Here is a 25,157-nt window from a genome sequence, read left to right on the forward strand (position 1 = left end):
GCCCCAGTTTTACACACTGCATGAGAGGATTTCCCACATCCCTTTAAATGGCAACAAACTGTTGGATTGTTTTCTAGAACGTTAACCCCTTGGGCAAGAATGCCAGTGGTATCTTAGCCCAGGAACACGTAGATCTTTGAGGTTACCTCCCACTTTCATGAATCAGTTTCTGTCTTTGTGGCTTGCTGAGGTCTGGAGTGATTTTTGAACATTTTTATGCTGCTTTTCCATCCCACCTGCTCTGCAGTTATTAATGGTGGGAGCGTTGCTTGCAACATGCAGGTAATGAGACATCTGAAGCGGGAGATCATTTTATTCAAAGAAGGAACGGTGGTCACCATTTTCTGGTGCAGCTATTAAGGCAGAAATAAAGTTTCTAACGAAATATGGCAGCTTAAGAGGTCGCTATGCTTAATTTTTTAAATCGCTTTTCTTTATCTCCTCTCCAGGCAATGTAGGGTAGTGGGCAGGAGAAGACAATGGCAACCCACTCCAGTACTCTTGCCTGGAAAATCCCATGGACAGAGAAGCCTGGTAGGCTGCAGTCCATGGGGTCTCGAAGAGTTGGACATGACTAAGTGACTTCACTTTCACTTTCATGCATTGGAGAAGGAAATGGCAACCCACTCCAGTGTTCTTGCCTGGAGAATCCCAGGTACAGGGGAGCCTGCTGGGCTGCCGTCTATGGGGTCGCACAGAGCTGGACACGACTGATGTGACTTAGTAGCAGCAGCAGCAGCAGCAGCAGGGTAGTGGGCATGTGCACAGCCTGTCAGGCTCTCACTGTGGCTTGGATCTTGGCCTGAGACTTCACAGCTGTGTTACTTAGCCTCTTTGTACCTCAGGCTCCTCATTTATAAAATGGGTCCAGTAACAACAATACCTACTTTTAAAAATTGCAAAGTGGCTCCAAGTTGTTAACAGTATGTAAGATGCTTGGACCAGAGCTCAGCACAGACTAAGCACTCAGAAGATATCATCTCCTAGGATTGTCTCCAAACTAACCTAGTGGTGGGGCAGCTTTGTGTAAGAGGAGCCTGGGTTGCAGGGTTACTTTGCTATGAAACCAGCTGTCATGTGATAGTCAAAATCCAGCGGTGAACATGTGGTCACCTCATGTTGCTGCTTTGCTCATATATTCCAACTGGGCTGGGTGGGAAGCAGCAAGAGAGGGGAAGGGGCAATTTGACAGCCCTTGAAATTGAGTTGTTTGGGACTTCATGCTGAGGGATATTGAGGAAAGGGAAAGATTATCCTCTTATCCTGGGGCTCCCTTGGTGGCTTAGTCAAGAATCTGCCTGCAAGGCAGGAAACCTGGGTTTGATCCCTGGGTCAGGAAGATCCCCTGAAGAAGGGAATGGCAACCCACTCCAGTATTCTTGCCTGGAGATTTTCAAGGACAGAGTATCCTGGTGAGCTACAGTCCATGGGGTCGCAAAGAGCTGGACATGGCTGAGCAACTAACACTTATTTCTTACTTAAGATTGTTCTCAGATATGCTCAAAATTACCTGGGACTAATTTTGGAATCTCAGAGCTATTCCTTATTCAAGCATTTTCGGCACTGCGTATTTCCTCAGGGTGAATCTAATTAAAATGGGATCAGCATTGCATAGAAAATGCCTAAGGTTTTATTCTGTCACCAAAGTCAGAAGTCCAAAGGCCAGGGTCCTGTGTTCATTTCAGTTTTCCACTCTACAATCCCAGAAGTGAAAATTATCTCGTGGTTCAAGAAGGATGCTGGACTGTCCAGTCTTCACATCCTTATTTCAGCCAACGGTGGGAGGAATGGTAAAGGAAGGCGAAGGACAGACACATGTTCACTGTCCTGGAAGTTGCCTCTTATACTTCTGCCTGAATGCTATTAGCTAGAACTTAATCACATACCCACACCCTGCTGCAAAGGAGTGTGTGGGAAATGTCATGTTAATTTCAGGTAGCCCTATTCCCAGCTAAAAGCTAGGGTGGGGGTTTTCCCATCTCAAAAACAGAAGGGACTGGGGATCCAGCCTCTGCCATTCTTGGGTAGGAGGTGTGTAGGATGATCATAAGGCAAGGAAACCACTGAGCCCCAGGCTTCATGGTGCTGCCATGGAAATTGGGGATGCTAGGATGGAAAGTCCATAAACCATGGAAAACTGTAAATTTGTGTGTGCTCAGGGAGCTGAAGAATAGATTTTCTTGCTTCTGTACAAAAATCTAGAGTGGCTGCCACATAATTTCTCCCATTTTGTTTCCACTCTCTGTATTTTCTATAAAAGCATTCTCGGTGAGGTAGTTTAAGAATGTCTCTGGTGACAGGGGACAGGAGCTGAGAATCTCTATTATGAAACTGCCTAAATTCTGAATAAGAAATAAGACCCCTCAGATAAGCAAGGCAGACTTGTCTCTGTAGCATTCTTTAGAGGAGCTGCAGACCTGCCGTTTGTGCCTTAGTTGTAATTAAGACAAGGCTTTGGGTGGAATTAGGCTCTTACCCCAAGAAGCTTTTGCAGTTTGGCAGAGAAGGAAAAAAAAATTTTTTTTAAAGGAAGTGGCATCATTAGAAATAGGGAGACAATAAAATACAGAGATTTAGAATTCCTAGCATGTGGTTGGAGTCAGAAAGAACTGGGTTTAAATCTATGCTCTGCCACCTACAACTGTGTGAAATCAGGCAAGTCTTCCATATGTCGTGGCCTCAGTTTGCTTAGCTGTGAAATGGGCTGATGGTACCTACCTTTTAGGGTTATGGTGAAAAGTAATGAAGTGGTACAAGAGAAATATCACTGTCGATAATTCTAAGTTAGATGATAACTCTTAACTTCTTTAGCTGTAGGGAACTGTGTCAAAAGGGGACAGAGTTAATTCGGGAACTCATTAAATGACTATGTGACTTTCATGTATTTAGGTGGGTTTTCTTCTTAGGTATGTTTCTTTGTAGACTTCAGGTGACACGAGTGAGTCTGGCCCCAGACAGCCAGCTTGCTTAGATTATATTTTCTCACCCTTCTTGTGAGAAAAATCTAAACTTGCCATGGACTCGCGAGAAAAACCCTACTGCACTAATTTTCTGACTATGAAAACCTAGCATTGATGATTATAATGAATAAACCAGCTGGTCCCTTTCCTGTATAGATTAGAAAACATGTTTTTAAGCCTTCTTTTTTTATTTTTTATTGAAGTACAGATGATGTACAATGTTGTGCAAATCTCTGCTGTATAGCAAAGTGACTCAGTTACACACATATAGACATTCTTTTTTAAATATTCTTTGCCATTATAGTTTATCACAGGATATTGAATATAGTTCCCTTTGCTTTTAAAAACCTTATAATAGACATTATTCTTAAAAATCCCCAAAGTATTTCATGAATCCAGTCATTGCTGGTTTCATCAACATTGACTTTATAGGATTCAAGTTTATTTTAGTCTGTAGCTAGCACATAGAAATTAGAATATGTACTTTTAAAAAACAACAAAGATGAATCAAATGTTCATTTTATTTTTGGCATATTTTTTCCCTAGGAACTTATGATGTCTTCAATTTCACATTGAACTTTCTCAGTAAAATCATTACTAGGGCCCCCCTATTTTTGGCCATGCTGTGCAGCACGTGGGATCCTTAGGTCCCCGACCAGGGATTGAACATGCACCCCCTGTATTGGAAGCGTGGAGTTTTAACCGCTGGGCCACCAGGGAAGTACCAAGAGGGCCTTTTTTGTGTGTGCAGTCACATGTCAGGCTACAGGTTACTGGAACCTCTATTATTCCACTTCTCTCCCTTCCCAGGGGCAGATCCCAGAGGCCTGTGAGTGAGACTCCGCTTATCTCTTGGCTTCTTCTGAATGTGTTCTAGGGGTCCCAGGTGGATAAAAGGCACTGGCTTTTTGAATTTGTGTTTGTTGGTTTGACTTTTTATTTTTTTCCACCTGAAATGGGATTTGGGGCTCAAAGTCCCAAATGAAGTAAAAAATTTTAAGGGTAGATTAACGTTGAATCTGAACAAGAAGAAAGGTTGATTTGTTGAAAATTCAGCAGCTGATTCATTTTGAGCTGTAGAGCACTCAGGGAGAGCTTGAAGCTTGGTCACTGGGCAACAGAATGCCTTTCTAAGTAAATATGGAAAATATGACCTTTGAAAATCTAGTTGATATGATATACCGGTTATTAGAAACTCATTAAAAAATATATTATTTCTGAGTACCAGTGATACTCCAAGTACTGCCCGGAAGCAGATGTAGCATGCTTATGGTGTATTTGGGTCAGTAAAGAAAAAGATTCAGAGAACTTAACTGGTCAAAAGATAAAAAGGTTTGAAAATAATTTCTACATGTTCTTGCTGTTGGGGTCTCTTTCCTCTGCCTCTGTCTCTTTCTCCCTATCTTTTTGTTTCTATCTCTGTCTCTCTCTACACATGCACACAGGTACACACACATGTGCATATACACATAAATAGACCAGTGTATCACAATTTTGATAACATGCATCTCCTTTGGATGCTTTTCAGCTACAAGTAGTTCAATTATTAAGTACAATTTTAATCCTCTGGTCTTTTGTCTTTGCAGTCCAATTAATTCCTGTGTTGGAGAGGGGAACCAGCTGAGAATTTCATTATCTGTGGCTGATGTTTTCAAAAGCTTGGTCCCTTATCATTCTCGGCATTTGATCTAATTGCAAGGATTCTTTGACTTCACTCATCCCGTGTCTCCACTGAAATTGTATAATGCTTCACAGAAAGTTCTGTTGGATAGAGCTGCCTTAGACCCTAGCAGTAGGTTTCACAGTAATCCTAATGTGAGCAGACTCTGGGAGATGGGGATGGACAGGGAAGCCTGGCGTGCTGCAGTCCCTGGGGTCACAAAGAGTCAGACGTGTCTGAGCAACTGAACAGCAAATGTGAGCGCATTTAACTTACCTTTGTCAACTCCTAACTCTTAATATGAAATACCAAATTTAAGATTAAATTTAAAAGAAAAGAGGACATAAAAACTGACAAAAGATAAGAAAATGGATAAAGTTAGAGAGAAAAGAGGCAGGTGAGAAGGGGATTTGGTGATGAGGTGGGAAGGAGGCCCTGCTTACCACTTGGTCCAGCACTTACTTATGTTCTAAAGACACATACCAGAAACAGATGAGGCCTCACTGGTCCCCATCGGAGTGGATCCAGAGAGACCCCAGGGAAATAGCAACCTTGTGTCCTTCTCATCTTTCTTTTTAGACACTTATCTTTATGGGGGGGGGGGTTGTTTGAAACACACATGGTTAAAAAATAAAGTAGTACAAAAGTAAAAAAAATTGTGTGATAGACTATTGACCTTTTAATAGCATATACAAAATCCAGAGTGTTTACAGGTGGCATTTGGAGGTGTGATGAATGCTTGGAAATCTGGTGGGAAATTTGTCTGTTTACCACATCCATCCGTTTATCCATCCATCCATCCATCCTTCCTTCCAAAAAGTATTCACTTATTAAACTCCGTGTGTCAGGAATTATGTTAGATGGCAGGAGCACAATGGTGAATGAGATTGAGAAGATTCTTATAGTCGTGGGGCTTCCAGTGTAATGGGAGAGATAAGACAGTCTGTCGATGCAAATCATTGCAGCAATATTTAATTTCACTCTTGTTAGAAAAACGTATCATATATTAATGCATACATGTGGTGTCTAGAAAAACGGTAAAGATGAACCTATTTCCAGGGCAGGAATAGAGATACAGATGAAAGAACAAACATGTGGGCAAAGAGGAGGGGAAAGGAGAGGGCGGGACGACTTGGGAGACTGACTGGCATATATGCACTGCTTTGCGTAAAATAGCTAGCAGGAACCTGCTGGAAAGGACAGGAAGCGCAGCACGGTGCTCTGTGAAGACCTAGAGGGCTGACACGGGGGTAGGTGGGAGGGAGGTCCGGCGGTGGGGGGTCTGTGTCTACATATAGCTGCTTCCACACTGTGTCCACACTTCATTGTGCAGCAGAAACTAACACACCATTGCAAAGCAATTATACTCCAATAAAAAATTTCTCTCTTGCTAAGGACTTTGAAGGGGATGTTCAGCGTGCTGTGTGGGCGTGCAGGGGATGCTAACCTATGTAACAGTTGGGATGGAGTCAGGGAATTAAAAATCAAAACAACTTCTCATTCTTTGAGGTAATCTGAGAAAGTCTGAGTTGTCAAGGAACTGGAGCTAAAAAAAATCTGTATTGTGAAGCTGCTCATATCCTAGATAAAGATACACAGGAGGTCTTATCTCTGTGACATTCTTTGGAGACGCCCTGAATCTATTTGTGCCTTGGTTGCAAGTACGGTGAATATTGAGTAGAATTAGACAATTACGTTAAGATGGCTTCTCTCTCAGTTTGACAGACAGAAAACGTTGTCTCCTCTTAGCTAATAACTCAGGTGATGAGCTGGCTTCCTTTTTGTTCAGGGATTGCCGTTTGAGGTTGTTCTAAAGGAGAAAAATCACCATTTCAGAGATGGAGGGGCAAGTCTGAGGCAACAGACTGAGAACAGAGCAATTATACGTGTGTGTGTGTGTGTACACACAGAGATTCTTTTCAGTTCATTACAAGATACAGAAGTGTGCAACTGAGTCGCTCTGCTGTACACCAGAAACTAACTGAACATTGCAAATCAACTATATTTCAATTAAAGAGAGAGAGAGCAAGCAAAAGCTATCAGTGAAAGGCATTGGTGCGCTAAAAGCCAGTTTTCAGGGGCACAAGATTACTTGCATTTGCTGCTGAATTCCTTCCTCACCCTGGGTCCATGACTGATTTCCTATTGCTGCTTCATTCCATTGGCTTGGACAGTGTGTTTTCTCTTGTTGGGAAGATAATTTTTAAGTAATTTCACAAAAAGCAGCATTGACTCACATGTAGAGGAAGATCCTTTGTCGGTTCTCTTTCCATCTTTCTGATTGCTTCAAGAAGAAAGTCTCAGTCTCTCTCATACAAATCTGAGTCCTTTGTAAGTTTTTTTTTTTAAATAAAGGGGCTACAGGGAATTATAGAAACATACAGGTGTATTAGTTTCTACCTGTAATCCACTTTTAACTAATGTTGAGCCTCATGCTGTTCTACCTCTGGGCCTCATTTCTTACTGGCTCTTCCTCCTTGTGAGTCAGGAAGGGGGGGTTTCAGTGTCTTCCCAGAAATGTTTGGTGTTGCAGGGAAGCTGTGTTGCACAGAATTGAAAGGCACAGCAGTTCAGACTGTGACAGTGTCTGGAAGAGATGATAGCCTTTATTCAGGATGATAGCCTTTATTAATGTTACTGTTGTTATCGTTGCCATTGTTGCTGCCTTTTCTGTTTTACTTTCTTTCTTTATTTTTTAAATAAGGGTATAGTGGTTTTATGGGGCTTCCCAGGTGGCACTAGTGGTAAAGAACCCACCTGCCAATGCAGGAGACATGAGATGTGGATTCAATCCCTGAGCTGGGGAGATGCCCTGGAGCGGGAAATGGCAACTCACTCCAGTATTCTTACATGGAGACTCCCATGGACAGAGGGGGCCTGGCGGGCTACAGTCGGTATGATTGGCAAGAGTCGGACAACAACTGAAGTGACTTAGCGTACACACATGGTCGCTTTATAGTGTTGTGTTGCTTTCTACTGTACAACAGACGGAATCAGCTATGTGTGTGTGTGTGTGTGTATCCTCTCCCTCTTAGACCTCCCTCCCACCCTCTTCCCCATCCCACCCCTCTAGGTCATCACAGAGCAGCCAGCTGAGTTCCCTGTGCTATACTGCACATTGCCCCTAGCTATCTATTTTACACATGGTAGTGTATATATGTCAGCCCTAGTAATTGTCCTTTGCTTGCTTGTTTATGTCTTTTGGATGTCTCTTTCCCCTGTAGCCCACACGCAAAAATTTGTCCTACTGGGTCATAAGGGGAACTTTGATCCAGACTAGGAGGGTTCTGATCCTCCTTATTGAGTCTTGGCATTCGCTTAGTAAACAGAAATTAACTTTGCTCAACAGTAACAATGTTCCTAGGGGAAATTCTAGACTCTTCTTTCACCTTGCCACTGCCCAGTTAACCAAACTTTGGGTCTCTAGATAGGCAGTGAAAATTGGACTTGCTAGTGAAGGCTCAGAAATCAAACAGACACAATTTCCTATCCTGGCTTTGTCTTTCCATGGCCTTGTGACCCTGGGCTGGTGAAATATGATCCTGCCTTTATACACCTATCCTGATGGCTCAGTTGGTAAAGAGTTCACCTGCAATGCAGGAGACTCTGGTTCAATTCCTGGGTCAGGAAGATCCACTGGAGAAGGGATAGGCTACCCACTCCAGCATTCTTGGGCTTCCCTTGTGGCTCAGCTGGTAAAGAATCCACCTGCAATGTGGGAGACCTGGGTTTGATCCCTGGATTGGGAAGATCCCCTGCAGAAGGGAAAGGCTACCCACTCCAGAATTCTGGCCTGGAGAGTTCCATGGACTGTATACTCCATAGGGTCGCAGAGAGTCAGGAAAGACTGACTTTCACTTTCAATTTCACACCTGTCTATCCATCTCCCCATTCACCCACCAATCCATTCCTCTATCCACCCAGCTGTTTTTCCATTCCATTCTCCATCCATCTATCCATCCAGCCATTTCCCCATCCATCTGTCCATCTGTCCATCTGTCCATTCATTCAGTAAATATTTATTGAGTGCCTACCATGAATCGGGTACTGTGCTGGGAACTAAAACTAAAGGAGCAGTAAAGGAGCCAGAGCCGCTGCCTTCAGGGACATTTCTTAGAAGAACAGCAATTAAGTAACTTAGAAGAAATTCATTGTATAACATCAGGTTGCACTATGGGCTTTGGAAAGAAAGAAGACACTGTGCTTGCCCTTGAAATCTCTCTGGTCTTTGGAGGGGAGAGGAGAACACCAGGACCAGTTACTTCCGGTACATAAATGAGAAGTATTACACCAAGGGTGTGAAAAGGCTTTGAATGACATCCGTACTCCTGGGAGGAGAGGAGAAGATTCCACACTGGAGCTGACATTTGGGAACAATCTTCCAGCAGGAGTGGGAGTTCCCAGATTGACAGGGGTTTGGGGGCTAGGGTGGGTGTTTTGGGCAGAGGAAAGCAATGGTAAGCCCTGGAAGAGTGAACGGGGCTCCTGCGGGAACAGGAAGTGGGGGGTGTGTGTGCAGGAGGAGCTGGTGGGAGGGCAACGTCATGTGGGGGGCTGGGGGGGGGGGGGTCTGGACCTTGTGAAGGAGCATAGTGACTAGGAAGTGACTGTTGTCATTGCTGTAGAGCGGGATGTGTGGGGGTGAGTGAGATGGCCAAATGTTCAAAAAAGAGAATGAGATGTATTCTGAAACCGTAATTGCTGTGACTCAGTTCCTGAAATTCCAGGCTGGTGGGGTTGGAGGTCAGATAAGAGAAACTGAAATGACCATTTAGGAGCAGTGCTGGTGTTGATGGGTGGGGGTGTGTGTGTGGGGGGGGGGGGGGGTTGTTCCCAGAGCGTGGAGGGGCTGCTGCTATTTTTCACATCCTAAAGAGACATTTGGATTTTCATGTCAGTCATATTGATGATTCTATTTTGGGAGGTGGTTACTGGGTTATTTTTATGGTTCTAACAATAGGGATATCACTCTTCACTGCATCTTTAATCGTAGAAGGCCACAGAATGATGTTGTCTCTAGAAGGAATCCTCCTACTCCTTTTCTCCTTGTCTCCTGTTCTCACGCACCCAGCTCGTGTTTATTGAGCACATGTTCCACTGGAGATAAAGGATTTGTGCTTTGGAGATAGGATGGCGTCGATGTAAATTTTGGCTTCTTTTTTTTTCTGCCGGGTGGCACATACGATCTCAGTTCTCCACCCAGGGATGGAACCCATGCCCCCTGCATTGGAAGCACAGAGACTTAACCACTGGGAAGTTCCTAAATCTTGGCTTCTTATAGTGGGCTTCCCAGGTGGCGCAGTGGTAAAGAATCCGCCTGGCAATGCAGGAGACGCAAGAGATGCAGCTTTGATCCCTGGGGTTGGAAAGATCACCTGGAGTAGAAAATGGCAACCCGCTTTTACCTGGACAATTCCACAAACAGGGAAGCTGGCAGGCTACAGTCCATGGGGTCGCAAAGAGTTGGACACGATGGAGCGAATGAGTACACACATATGGGACCTTGATCATGTTGCTGAAGCTCTTTGAGCTTTCGGTTTTTTCAGAGGTCAAAGGCTGTCATTAGAACCTAGTTTATAGGGCTTGTGGCCGGTGTTTCCTGAGCTCCTTGCTGATACACAGTAAGTACTTGATCAACACAGTTGATTCCATTATTTCCACGGCTGGACTCTGTCTTGTCCTTAACTCAGTTTATCATCTTGTTGGGAGGCAAGATGAATGCTCCCGAGTCAAGGACATGATGCAAGAATGAAGGTGCTTACATGTCATGGTCAAGAGCACTCGGGGAAACCAACAGTGGATTTGAGGGTGGAGCCTCAGCTGCGGTCAGAGAGGCGATTTGAACGTGGCTGAGCTCAGTGCTCTCCGGGCTAGCTTCCTGGCTTTCGATGCTTTCATTGGTGGCAAACCTCAGAATTGAAACTGAAATTGAATTGAATTGAAATCTGTGATTGCCTCACCTGCTGCCTCATTTTGAAAACGTGTTGATGGCATTTCAACTTTAAATAGATTTTGGACCAGTTTCCCTTTAAAATTTGGGGGTCCCTTTAGGCTGTGGGTGGGATGTCTACCACGCCCTTTGAAGAAGACTCCTATATAATGTGGATGAAGGTAGAGGGTGAGGTCTGCAGGACTATCTCTTCTCTTGATGTGATGGTGGGGGTGCTGATTCTTATGGAATAGCCCTATTTTGAAGACCTTCCCTCCCTGAAGGTGGGGTCCATTCTTTAGAGTTTAGGCAATGTGGCAAAGGAGAATTTTGATAGTTATCTGGATTTTTTTATGTGCCTGGAAAAATGTGTGGTTGGAGGTATTAATATTTCTATCTGGAGCAACATTATTCTTTGGGAAGCAGCATTGGCATATAGGGTGGGGAAGCACCATTTTCCATTTTGGTGGCTTCCTCTTCGTTGTTCCAGGATTAAGTCAGCATCCTTAAGATTCCCTGACCAAGGATCAAACCTGTGTCCCCTGCGTTACAGGATAGATTCTTAACCACCGACCCACCACAGAAGCCCCTCCATATTCTAACTGTATGTTTGTTTGACTGTTTAGTGTTTGTCTTCCCCACTAGAATATAGGCATGTGGAAGCTAGCCCGGAGAGCGCTGAGCTCAGCCACGTTCAAATCGCGTCTCTGACCGCAGCTGAGGCTCCACCCTCAAATCCACTGTTGGTTTCCCCGAGTGCTCTTGACCATGACATGTAAGCACCTTCATTCTTGCATCATGTCCTTGACTCGGGAGCATTCATCTTGCCTCCCAACAAGATGATAAACTGCCTTCTCTGGGCCCTCACACGCCCCTCTCTGAACCACGTTGCAACTTGCATTTCAGTTTCTAGCTGAAGACTCCAGCTGGTCTTGTTCAGTATGACACAGCTCTGCCCAGCCCAGGGCTTTTGCACCTGCCCCATCTTGAGCCTGAATCGCTCTCCCCTCTCCTCTGACCCCACTACCCTCCTACTCATTGTTCAGAATTCAGTTCAGCTGTCGCTTCTTCAGAGAAGCCTTCCTTGATCTTCCAAATCAGGTTCTCCCTTGGTACAATCTCATAACCCCTTGTCACTTTCACATTTTCTAAGAAAAAAATAGACATTTATTTATTTAGCTGCATCAGGTTCTAGTTGCATCTTGTGTGACCTCCCTTGCGGCACCCAAGCTTCTTTCTAGCTGTGATATGTAGGGGCTCAGTAGTTGCTGTGTGTGAGCTTAGTTGCTCCACGGCATGTGGAATCTTATTAATAGTTCCCTGACCAAGGATTGAACCTGTGTCCCCTGAAGATAGAAGATAGAAGAAGATAGATTCTTAACCACCGGACCACCATAGAAGCCCCTCCATATTCTAATTGTATGTTTATTTGACTGTTTAGTGTTTGTCTTCCCCACTAGAATATAAGTTTCCAGAGAGGTGGGACTCCATCTCTCTCACTTCCTGCTGTTCCTAGAGTACGCAGATCCATACCTGGCACATGGTGTGAACGCGTAGATAGATACCTCTTAAATGCATGGTATGGGGAACAGAAGTCCACTGAGGGAGTCATTTGATTTGGGTTTTATTTGCTGTAGCTTAATCTACAGTTTTCCTAAAGAGCGCATCACTTCCTGGTTTACAACCTCTGATCATTTTTGTTTGAACAACAACAAAAATTGTCCTCATTAAAGCCTATTGAGGAGTGATTTTCAGAAGTATGTGAATGCTTCAGTCTTAACCTCAGCTTTGGCCATCTTTCTTGGTAAAGACAAAGAGTTTCTCCGCTGAAGTCCCTGACTTTAGGACCCTGGTAGGCTAGAGTGACAATAATTTCCTTTAACAGTATATAAACCGGAAGCTACTAAAATGGCTGTCAGCAGTGCACAGTGGAATACTGTACAGTAATGAGAGTGAGTAAACGCCAGCTGTATACGACATGGATGACTAGCAAAAAACACCGGATGCACAAGAGTATCTTCCGTGGTATTCCATGTACTTGAAGTTCAGGAACAGATGAAAGTAATCATCTGTAGTAATCATAGGTGATAGCAGTTCGGATGGTGATTACCTACAGGAAGACTGGTGGGGACTAAGAGGGGACACCAGGGTATGGGCGATGTTGTTTCTTGATCTGGGTGCTGGTTACACGGTGGGTTCAGATTATGACCATCCATTGAGCTGCAGACTTGTACCCATCTTCTCTTATGATATTACACTTCAACAAAAACATTTAAAAAACATTGAGCTTTGGGAATTTCCTGGTGGTCTAGTGGTTAGGACCCTGCCCTTTCACTGCTGAGGACATGGGTTCAAGCCTTGGTTGGGGAAATAAGATCCCACAAGTCATGTGACACAGCCCAAAAAAGCACAGAGCTTTAAGTCACTGAGAATCTGAGAAATGTTAGTGGGGACTTTTTCAGTTCTACACACAGAAGTGAAATCTGTAGAGGAGACAAGCACCTTCTGGAGTCAACCACAGAGGGATGGTGCCGTTTGCCTTCTTGGGGGGACATCTGCTTTTCATTTCAGTGTTGCCCATCCATTGCAAACTGTAGAACAAGGAAGCCAGGGCATCCTGACAGTTTTCCCACCCAATAATGCGGCTCTGTTATTACCAGGAGAACTTGAGCTCATAAACTACTTTTCAGGCTTGCATTTAAAACATTCTCTCTTTGCTAAGGTATTAGTCAGAGTCTGTGAAAGCTGCTGTAACAGATAAGCCCTGACACCTCTGTGGCTTGATGGGAAGCATTTATTTCTCACTCATGGCACAGATCCACTGCAGGCGATCCTGGTCAGGCAGCCTCCCTCCCAGGCGCCCAGGTCACTTGCCACTGGGCAGGAGGATGGGGAAAGGGAATATGAGAAAGCACACTCATTTCACAGCCACTTCAGCCTGGAAGGGACGCGTATTGCTTCTGCTCACATTCTCTTGGCCGGAGCTTGGGCACAGGGGTGCATCAACCTCAGGGGGTCCTGGGATGTGTCGACTAGCTTGGGAGTAAAAGCAAATGGGTGCCTGCTGAGAAACAGTGAACCCTCCTCAAGCCCCCAGAGCCATGGTTTCCTTTGACTTCCTTGGAGCTGGTGTATTTGATTTTACCTCTAACTTGACTCCTTTAAACCTGAGAAGTGAAATGCTAGATCTCTTTATCTCATCAAACACAGGAGGGGATGTTTGGAGGAGAACACAGTCTGTTTGTGTTGCTAAGGATGAAATAAAGAGATGCTCTTTTCTTGCTTTTAGCTAGTAGAACAATCTGGTTCTTGTCAGAATTTCCAGTTTTCCAGCCAGTCAGAATTCTTGCCACTTCTGGTTGCCAGTGGACGTTGCAGGCACTGTGGTTTGAGTCAGAGATGAGCTCACTCAGTTACTTCTTTGGAAAAGTCTTTTGCTCATTCATCATCTCTCCTGTGGAAGAATCCTTTGGTGGTTCTACTTTTGGATATTTGGCTGGACACAATTATCTGGTGTTTAGCAAACCAGTCCTTAGTGGCTTCACACCACCACCATTTTATTTAGCTCATGTTTCTGTGGGTCAATAATTTGGGCTGGGCTCAGCTGGGCGGTCCTTCTGGTCTAGGCAAGGATTGGCTTTTTGTGTCTGGGGCCTGAGCAGGCACACCTAGACACCAGAGGCTTTTCTCCAGGTGGTCTCATCTTCAGCGGGCTGGCCTGAGCTTGGCCACGTGGTGGTGGGTGCATTCCCAGTGCATGAGAAGCGGCTGCAGGGCCTCTCGAAGTTTAGCCTCAGAACTTGCACAGTGGCGCTTCTCCCATATTCTCTTAGTGAAAGCAGATAACGAGCCCACCCGAGAAATAAAGGAATAAAGAAAAGGGGAAGAGCCTCTTCCTCTTGATGGGAAAAGCCACAAAGACTGTGTGGCATTTTGGGGAACCCTACCAGGCCAGTCTCACTGGCCCTCACGGCTCCTTAGCTCCAGCACAGTGCGCATCGGCCAGACTGAACTTGAATCTGTGGCGGGTCCCAAGTGAGCTTTGCTGTCGTTTGGTTGCTGTGTCGTGTCTGTCTCTGGGACCCCATGGACTGCAGCCTGTGTCTGACTCTTTGGGACCCCATGGACTATTGTCTGCCAGGCTCCTCTGTCCATGGCATTTCCCAGGCAAGAATACTGGAGTGGGTTGCCATTTCCTTCTCCCAGGGATATTCCCGACCCAGGGATCAAACCTGTGTCTCCTGCATTGGTAGGCGGGCTCTTTACTGCTGAGCCACCAGGAAAGCCCACTCACCACTTAGACATCATAAAAGGACTCAAGTCACAGAGAAATGACAGGGCCAAATGCTTTATGTAAAGGGCATAGCCCAGGGCTTAGTGCACACAAAGCGCTGACTGCTACCACCATCACTACTGAGTATACCACCAAAGATTGTCACATTACTACCACCCGGCTCCTGCTGTGGACTTGGCACTACACTAAGTACTTAAGATCCATAACACGAGGCCTCTGCCATTGAGGAGGGAGACACTTGAGAAGGAGACAGACGTGAGTGAATCCGTGTCATTCCATGTGGCCCATGTGATCACAGAGCTTCAGTGGAGTGGGAAGAGGACTAGGGCTTGAGTTCAGACCTCAGCCCCTCCACTGATCACATGTGAGGGCTTGGGTGCCTTTCTTAACCCCTCGAATCTCTGGTTTCCTCATCTGTGAAATGGAGATAACAACACAGAGCCCACCTCCCAGGATGCCGCGTGGATTGAATGAGACCTGGAATGCAAAAAGACTCCTTAAATGTTAGTTCTGAAAAACAGTTCTCAAAAACATCTTTGACAAATATCCTAAAGGAACCATTTTTACTTAAATGTCCTCCTGTGACCCTGGCCAATGTCATTGCAGCTTTGTCTTCAGAGACGGAGATTTGCAGACAGGTGGCTTATAGGAGGAGGAGCTCTTGGAAACAACGTCTTTAAGGGAGGGAGGGCAGCAGAGAAGGGAGAAGTTGAATGGCAGTGCAGTTGTTGTAATAGAGGCCGAAGTCAGTCTGGTGGCCGGAGCTGTGATGGTCCTTCAGAAATGGGACAGTGGGATCTGCACCCAGTGGGCACTGGCTGTGGGCTGCTCTTGGGAAGCTGGAATTACCTTGGGCAAGGCAGCTTGCTTCTTTTGCAAATTACTTATTCACTTGAGGTTGTGCTGGGTCTTTGTTTCTGCGTGGGGTTTTCTCTAGTTGCAGCGGGTGGGGGCTACGCTCTCATTGCATCTGTGGGCTTCTCTTGTTGGAGAGCACAGGTTTCAGGTGCACTGGCTCAGCAATTGTGGAGCTTGGGCTTCGTTGCTCCACGGCATGTGGGTTCTCTCTGGACCAGGGATCGAACCCGTGTCTCCTGCATTGGTGGATTCTTGACCACCGAGCCGCCAGGGAAGCCTAAGGCAGCTTTCTTCTTCAAGGGAGGAGTCCTAGGGAGGACTCTGAACCCTTGGCCTTCTGAGGGAACTAGTGCCCTGATCCTGCAGGTGTGAGGAGGGTCTAGGGGATCCTCTGTGGGGTCCACAGCCTGCTTCCAGGTGTCTCTAAGAGACATTCCAAATCCTGTTTCCTTGACTGTTAGTAACCTTGTGAGCTTTCATCCTTGGTCCCTTCCCAAAACTGATTTAGTTGCCATGTAGGTTCATAGGCTGTATCTTCCAGCACTGAGATATAGAGAGCCTTAATCTAAGTAGGCTTAATCCAAGCAGGACACGGGAATGACTTGCCCATGGTCATCTAGCTACCGGGCAGAGACATGGGTTTACAGGCCTCCCCTTATTTCCTGCCACCATGCTCTCCTGAGTCACAGGCGTTTCCAGCTTTATTCTAAGCCTGGACTCTGTAACCTTGGTGCCTTGACCTTCACCCTTACACCTTCTTGCAGCTCCACGCTGGGAGGAGTTTTCTTGAATTCCTTTAAATATGTTTCTTAGACTGTGGATCATCGCTCATTAGGGTGTCATGAAATCAATTTGGTAGGTCGTGAACACCGTGAAAAAAAAAAAAACTTGAAAATATCAGAATGGATTACATTCACAAGTATGGTTTCATAAAACTTATTTCATGTGAACATTTATAGGCATGTGTGAACTGGGCCAGATATAAAATGTGTTTCTCACTGTGGGTGATGGTCAATGTGGTTTGAAAGTCATTGTGAGAAATACAGACGAGAGGTCTGGAGGCTCGTGAAATTGACTCTTGAGGTTCATGGACTGTTGAGGCTTTACTTATTTTTAGAGATGATATAAGTGCATTGTTTTCAATCCTTTAAAATTAGACGTTGTGTTCTCATCCCATCATGCTATCCCAAGATTATTCTAATGATCCTCTTTGAGCTTTAAACATATCACTGATGAAAGTTACTTTTCCACATAGAATTCTCAGTGTGGGATAGGAGTTTTTCTTGTTTTATAAGTGAAATTATTGGTTTTGATGGAACTGCCTGCCTGACACTTCTTGGGCGAAGTGTCCCAGTGCTGCGTCAGGTGCTGGCAGAGAGCTGTCCCTCTTCTGCAGATGGAGAACTGGTTATCCTGGGGGATAATGCGGGTTGAGGAAGAAGTGTTTTATGAACAGAATCAGCACAGGGGGAGGAAGGAGGAGGTGTTCGGGGGCCTCAAGGAGCTGCTGGGAGGTGTGGGAAGAGCATGCAGGCAAAGAGGTGGGCTGTGTCACCGGGGTGCCTCTCTGCCGAGGGCAGCCTCCAGCTGGGCCTTCCGAGCACTGGAACTCAGGCTGTGTTTCTGTTCTCTGGTGTCCTTGATAGGTAGGGGCTCAAATGACAGCTGGCCTCATTGTGTTTCCCTTTTGGCTTTCTCTGATTTGGGGCCTAAAGGCCACTTGGGGGCCAAGGCACTCCAAATGAGACCAAAAAAAAAATCAGGTTCAAGAAAAAACAAAAATAAACAAATGGGACCTAATTAAAGAAAAATGGTACTGATGAACCTGTCTGCAGGGCAGCAGTGGAGATGCAGACAGAGAATAGACTTGTGGTCATAGTCGGGGAAGGAAAGAGGGACGAACTGGAAGAGTAATGTTGAAACATACCTTTATACATTACCATGTGTAAGATAGATAGCCAATGGGAATTTGCCGCACGATGGAGGGACCTCAAGGCTGGTGCTCAGTGACAACCTAGAGGGGTGGGATGGGGTGGGAAGTGGGAGGTGGGAGGGAGGTTCAAGAGGGAAGGGATATATGTATATCTGTGGCTGATTCATGTTGATGTATGGCAGAAACTAACACAATATTGTAAAGCAATTATCCTCCAATTAAAAATAATAAATTTATTACAATAAGAAGAAAAAAATTAATCTGGGTTAGACCTGTTCTTGCTGGAGTGTGTGTGTATTCCCATGAGAGTCTCTATCAGCAGGGGAAGACTGGCCAGGGAAACTTGCATTTCCTGGCTATCTTCAAGTAAGTCTTACAAATGCTGCTGACTCACATTGACATTTACTGAGTACTTACTATGTTCCCGGCATGGTTCTAAGTGTTTTATGTGTATTAACCCTTTTACTCTGGCCACCTGATGCAAAGAGCTGGCTCATTTGAAAAGACGCTGATGCTGGGAAAGATTGAGGGCAGGAGGACAAGGGGATGACAGAGGATGAGATGGTTGGATGGCATCACCGACTCAGTGGACAGGAGTTTGAGTAAACTCCGGGAGTTGGTGATGGACAGGGAGGCCTGGCGTGCTGTGGTCCATGGGGTGGCAAAGAGTCGGACACGACTGAGTGACTGCACTGAACTGAACCCTTTAAATCTTCACAACAGCCCAGGAAAGGCTACTACTTGATTATTCCTGTTTTATGCTGAGAAAACTAGGCACAAAGTTAAAGAGCTGTTGTTTCCAAAGTTAGAGGTTCAAACATAGATTTGAGTTCAGGACTGCATAAAAGGAGTGGAGAGGTGATGATGGTGACAGTGACGAGAATGACGGCTAATATCTGAGGGCTTGCAATGAGCTGGAGATTTCAGACTTCGTCCCTTTGAACCATCATCCCTATTATCACCTCCATTCATCGGTAAGGAAACAGGCTTAGGAAGGGTGAAGAATTTTCCTGAGAGCTGCAGAGCCCAGACTGGACTCAAGAGCTCAGTTGGTAAAGAATCCGCCTGCAATGCAGGAGAGCCTGGTTCAGTTCCTGGGTCAGGAAGATCCGCTGGAGAAGGGATAGGCTACCCACTCCAGTATTCTTGGACTTCCCTGGTGGCTCAGCTGCTAAAGGATCCAACTGCAGTGTGGGAGACCTGTGTTTGATCCCTGGTTTGGGAAGATCCCCTGGAGAAGGGAAAGGCTACCCACTCCTGTATTCTGGCCTGGAGAATTTCATGGACTGTATATGTGTAGTCCATGGGGTTGTAGAGAGTCGGACACAACTGAGCGACTTTCACTTTCTGTCTAAGTCAGATTCTGAGTTCCCAGTCACCAAGGCGAAGGGCCTGGCGGGGAGAGAGCCTTTGGGTGGGTGGAGGGCTCTGGCAGAGGGAGGGGGAACCGTGGTCAGGCAGGCTCTGGGGTGCTTGAAGATGATCTAGCTTATCCTTCAGAGCTAGGAAAGCTTGTTTGCCATAGCAGTGGGTGAAACTGGCAAAATCTGATGGACAAGGAAACTCCTTTTTGGGAGAAAATGTTTTCAGTAAATTGTTTTTGACCAGTGAAGGAGTTAGCACATCGGTAGATTTTTAGCTGTGGCCCTGAATAAGGAATTCAGAAAGTGGCTTTAGGTCTGAGGTCTCTTGATGCTCATGTGACCACAGTCAGCTGATTTCTTTGTGTGTGAGTTGCTGGGCTGGGAGGACAGGCTGAGAAGCATGAAGTCCTGGTGTCATTTCGAAGGAAGGGTTCACATACAGCAGACATGTCTGTGGGATGATAATACTTCCCTGAAGAGCTGTGCTCATTTATTGAGGCCCTGAGCTGAATGCTTCACATATGATTGCATTTAAAGTCTGCAGCACCCGAGGAGGTGGGTCTCATTTTCCCTCCATGAAGAAACTGAATTCCCTGGGAGTCCAGTGGGACTACAGGGGGCACAGGTTTGATCCCTGGGTCGGGGAACTGAGATCCTGCAAGCCATGCAGCATTCTCAAAAAAAAAAAAAAAAAAAAAAGGAAAAGAAATGGAGATTCAGGGATATTAACTTGCCCCAGGTTTTTTTTGTTTTTTGTTTTTTTTAGTATTTATTTATTTATTTGGCTGTCTGGTCTTAGTTGTGGCACGTGGGATCTCTCTAGCTGTGGTGCACAGGCTTAGTTGCCCCGTGGCATGTAGGATCTTAGTTGCCTGACCAGGGATTGAACTTGCATCCCTTGTACTGCAAGGTGAATTCTTAACCACTGGACCACCAGGGAAGTCCCTGCCCCAGGTCTTGAAACTAAGAAGAATTTGAAGAGGATGACAATCCCAGGCCATCTGTTCTGAAGCTTGTGGTTCAAGGATTCTGCCAGGGCCCTTGATCAGCCTTTGGCTAGGGCATTGTGACGTATCATGGTGTGGTTTATGTGAATGAAAAACGTTGCCTTCCATGTCGGCAAACAAAGGGTGCTGCAGCCATCAAGCCATCAGGATGGAGATAAAGGAGCTGCTGCCAAGCTCTAAGCCACTGCATGTGGGAGCTCAGGTTCTAAGCTGAGTTTTGAGGAAGTGGAAACAGTGAGAGTGAAGCAGAGTGTCAGTGAAGGGGGAGGAGAAGCAGCAGAGAGAAGGGACACTTGGCCAAGAAATAGTAGTTGAAGGATCAGGAACATTAAGCTTGAAGAAGAGAAAATTTGGAGGGCCAGAGAGAAGGTAGGAGAATGTTGAAAGGAGAGAGAAAACTCTCCAGGGTTCAAAGAGAGCAGGACTCTTCTCAGCATGGTGAGGTTGACAGTGCCAAGTGCTGGCGAGAGCATGGTGGAGTAACGGAGGCCCAAGGGGGGCCTCCTTCCGGGAGATGGCAAAGCTGTTTGGTGTCATTTCAGGGGGGCTCCAAAGAGCTCTGGTACCACGGTCCTTTATGTCTCAGTGTAGAAAAGAATCCAGCGAGGGACAGAGTGATAGACAAGAAGTAACATTAGAATGGGACACTTGTCGGGTTTATAAGCAAGAGGTTGAGAAATTTGGCACCCCAAGAACTTCAGCTACAGTTTCATAATCAAAGGAAAAGTGGGGAGAGGGAGAAGAACTTGCTTGTCTTTCTTTCTTTCTTTTAAATATCCTGGGACAGTGCCCTGTATCTTCTGACACCCTCTTTTGACTCCTGATCCTCTGTGGCCCTTTACCCAGCGTGAGGTTTTTATTTATTTAATTTTTTTTTAGCTGTGCTGGGTCTCCGTTTCTCCTTAGGCTTTTCTCAAGTTGCAGCGAGCAGGGGCTACTCTCTAGCTGTGGCACGCGGGCTTCTCATTGCCGTGGCTTCTCTTGTGGATCCCTGGCTCTGGGAGCCAGCAGTTTCAGTTGTTGCAGCTCGTGAATCAATAGTTGTGGCTCGAGGGCTCTAGAGGGCTGGCCAGTAGTTGTGGTGCACAGGCTTGGTTGCCCCGTGGCATGGGGGGAATCTTGCAGGACCAGGGATCGAACCTGCGTCTCCTGCATTAGCAGGCAGATTCTTTACCATTGAGCCATCAGGGAAGCCCCATGTTTGCCTTGAGTGGACATCATGCTTCCATCATCAGCTCCTCCTCCCGGTTGAGCAGGGCAATTTTCTTGTCCTTACATCGTCAAGCTAAGTCCACAAATTATTGTTTTTTATGCATGCAGAGAGGGTGTCCTAGGGATCACTAACTTACTGAGCTCACCGGGCAGGTTGTGGATCCCATACCACCATTATTTTATTGTTTGGGCCCAAGCTTCTGTTGGACTGTTTTGTTGCTAAGCAAACCTGCTTTCTTAAGTAATCATTAAGTTATGGGGATCTTCCATATTTTTCTACCTACAATCCCATACTGGGATTTGGGCTTCCCTAGTGGCTTAGATGGTAGGGAATCTACCTGCAATGCAGGAGACCTGGGTTTGACTACTTAATCACCTTCTTTGTCCCTTTATTCTGTCCCTATCAATGAGAGGGGAGAGCACAGGTGGAATTAAAAAGAAGGGAAAATGGGCGGGAAATAAAATAATTTCAAAGCCAGTTGGGGCTTCCCAGGTGATGCTGCTGGTAAAGAACCCACCTGCCAATGCAGGAGACAGACATGGGTTCAATCCCTGGGTTCGGACGATTCCCTGGAGGAGGGCATGGCAACCCACTCCAATATTCTCGCCTGGAGAATCCCCATGGACAGAAGAGCCTGGCGGGCTACAGTCCATAGGGTCACAAAGAGTTGGAGTTGGACACGACTGAAGTGACTTAGCACGCATACACAAGGCCAGTGGAGGGATTCTTGCTTAATGGTCTCTACTTGCTTTGAGAAGTAGGAAAAAAGGATTAGACAGATCTGGATTCAGATCCTGGGAGCCCAGGCAAATTTCTTATCCTTGACTTGGTCACTTTGAAACAAGGGTAAATGATAAGGGATAGTACTTTCTATAAAGATTTGTGACAATCACATGTAATAATGTCTGTGTGAGGTAGAGCCTTACTTTGGCACATTGAGCAATAAAAGGAGTATGAATCATTGTCAGCTATTGAGGGATTTCTCATTTGGGTACTTGATGAAGAGGGATATCATAAAGAGCAGCAGAAAATTCAAGAAGAGGAGAAAGCTTAGGGGTAAAGATAGTGAATTCTACATGGGCTGTATTGAGTTTGAGATGCCTGTAGTATCTTCAGGTATAGATGTCCAAAAGGTAACTGGGGATAATGAGAAGTCAGAGAAGACAGTAAATATTTGGGAGTTTTTAGTACAAGGCTGTTTTTTCCAAAATACCTGAAGCATATTATTGGCGGTACTCAAAGATTTTAGTTGTGTGTGACACTAAATAGAAATACACACACACATATATTTTCCCCTCTTCAATTCTCTTTTTAATTCTTCTGGTTGTTAAGGAGAATTTCTCACTGTGGTGCTATCATGTCTTAGACGCTTTTCTCATGCATGCTAATTTCTCTTTTAAATAAAAAGAATGAGGCAACCTCAGGCTCAGAGATATGTGGCTGCTGGGATTAGTAATGATAATTTTCATTGTGTTTTTTGTGCCTGTCTTCTATTTAGAGCTATTGTTACTAGTTTTCCAATTCTGTTGGTTGTTTCAGATAGTATGCTTTGAATGTTCATAGTAGAACATTTAACAAGTTATTTGGAGGTAGGTGATTTGAGGCATACTCAGAGGCTTAACAAGGTTGTGAAAGACTGGGGATTCTCCCAGTTATTTGAACCACTATCCTCCAGGTGTCATCAGTATCTGCCCTCTTGGTCCCAGGAAGACTGTGATAAGTACCAAGAGTCATGTCCTCACAGGACAGCATACAAATCTAGAAGGAAGGGTACCCAGGACAAAGGATTTGTCTTCAAGGACCTCATGTCATGCCTTGGAACCTCGCAGCTATCTTTGACCATGAAGGACAAGGCTGACATGCTGTGGGTGATAGTGTAAAAAAATAGAGAGGAATTGTGTCTTTCATGATGTCATTGAGCCACTGAATTAATTAACCTTGATATAGCCCTGATATAATCCTTATATAGCCCTATTTGTAGAAATTTGGTCTTGTTAGACCATGAATTCTCTTATTGCTTAAGCTGTTTCAGGTTGGGTTTTCCGTAACCTGCAGCTGAATGCCTTGTATCTCAGACAGTTTCAGAACATTGCCCTAACCTAATAGGAACTATTCCTCCCTTCTTTTCCTTGGTTGATTGTATTTTCTCTCGAGAGTGGGTCGTATTTTCCTGGTTTTTCACATGTTGCATAATTTCCGAATGTATCCTGGACATTGTGAGTGTTACCTTGTGGGGACTCTGGATTCTGTTGTATTTCTCTGAGGAATGTTGATGTTTTCACCTTCGTAAGCGGTGGACTTGGACAGTAAACTGTCTCTTGGACACCAGCTGAATGTCAGTTCTGTTTTTTATTTTATCTTGAGGCTTCTTTAAGACTACCCTATGTGTGCATGGTTCGAGAGTCAGTCAGAAACTTAGAGTTTACACACGATCTGTGTGCATGTTAAGTTGCTTTAGTTGTGTCCGACTCTTTGTGATCCTGTGGACTGTAACCTGCTGGGATCCTCTGTCCCTGGGATTCTCCAGGCAAGAATACGGAAGTGAGATGCCCTGCCCTCCTCCTGGGGATGTTCCTGACCCAGGGATCAACCCTGCACCTCCTGTAACTCCTGCACTGCAGACAGATTCTTTACCGCTAAGCCATGGGGGAAAGCCTTATACAGGCATACCTCATTTCACTGTGCTTCGAAGGTACTGTAGTTTTGTTTTGTTTTTACCAATTGAAGGTTTTCAGCAAGTTTATCGACACCATTTTTTCAAAAGCATTTGCTCACTTTGTGTCCCCAGGTCATGTTTTGGTAATTCACATTAGATTTCAAATGTTTTCATTTTCGTTATATTTGTTATGGTGATCTGTGATCGGTAATCTTTGATGTTACTACTGTAATTGTGTTGGTATTTTTTAGCAATAAAGTATTTTATATTAAGGTATGTACATTGTTTTTATAGACGCAGTGCTAGTGCACACCTGATACACTACAGTATAGTGTAAATGTAACTTTAATCTGCACTGGGAAACCAAAAAAAATGGGTGATTCGCGTTATTGGAATATTTGCTTTAGCGCGGTGGTCTAGAATCAAGCCCGCAGTATCTCTGAGGTCTGCCTGTACTCAGGAGTTGAGGCTTCTCCCTGAGCTTGCTCTATTCCTGGATTCCCTCTGCACTTTCCAGTAGCTGTGGTTGACCTGAAATCTGTCCTCTGGCTCTGCAAGTCGGGAAGACTTAAGGTTTTATGTTGGAGTCTTAGCTGCCATTTGGTGCTGACTGAAGCCTATTCTCAGGGTAAAAGCTGAAAAATGGCTATTCTGTTCTTCCAAATTTCAGCTCCCTCCCTCCAGAATCTGCCTTCTAATGTTCATTCTTCAGTACTTTCAGGTAAAAAAAAAATTTTTTTTGTGTGTGTGTGTCCAGAGTTAAACTTGTCATTTGTAGGAAATTTGGGTTCAATTGGAGTTTGTTCGACTGTACCAGAAACAAAAGCCTTTTTTCTTTCTAACATATGAGAAAATGGATGCTCAGAGAGGTTAAGCCACTTCCTCAACATCACAGAACCGGTGAGTAAGCGTCAGGGCCAGGCCCAGACCCGGGCTGCTGCACGCTGTGTCCAAGCTCCGTCCCAGGGATCTGGCTGCAGATTTGTGCCTCGGAATAGTCCGCCAGTTTGGGCTCAGTTTCATTTTGGCATAGCAGGTGTCCGCCCTGTGAGTGGATCTGCCGTAGCCACAAAGCTGAGCTGAGCAGTTTCTTGGCAGCCTTGGGACAGTTTTCTCCTCTTTCAATCAGGATCTCTGGATGGGCTTCTTGAAAAACTTGGAATCAGCAGGCAATGTTGTAGGCAGAGTCTTGGATAGAAACTTAGCAACGCCAATAAGATGCCTCCTTATTATTTTGTTGGCAATTATTTTACTAAAGTAAGCCAGTAGTAAGTTGTGGTTAG

At 45.3% G+C, this 25,157-nt stretch overlaps 1 protein-coding gene across 2 annotated transcripts in view; it reads left to right on the plus strand.

Moving 5' to 3' along the window:
* Positions 1-25,157, plus strand: part of PRKCB (protein kinase C beta) — a 375,680-nt gene that overhangs the window by 2,914 nt on the left and 347,609 nt on the right. The window lies entirely within an intron of this gene.

The sequence above is a fragment of the Capra hircus genome, chromosome 25 (genome assembly GCF_001704415.2).
Source record: "Capra hircus breed San Clemente chromosome 25, ASM170441v1, whole genome shotgun sequence".
Classification (NCBI taxonomy): domain Eukaryota; kingdom Metazoa; phylum Chordata; class Mammalia; order Artiodactyla; family Bovidae; genus Capra; species Capra hircus.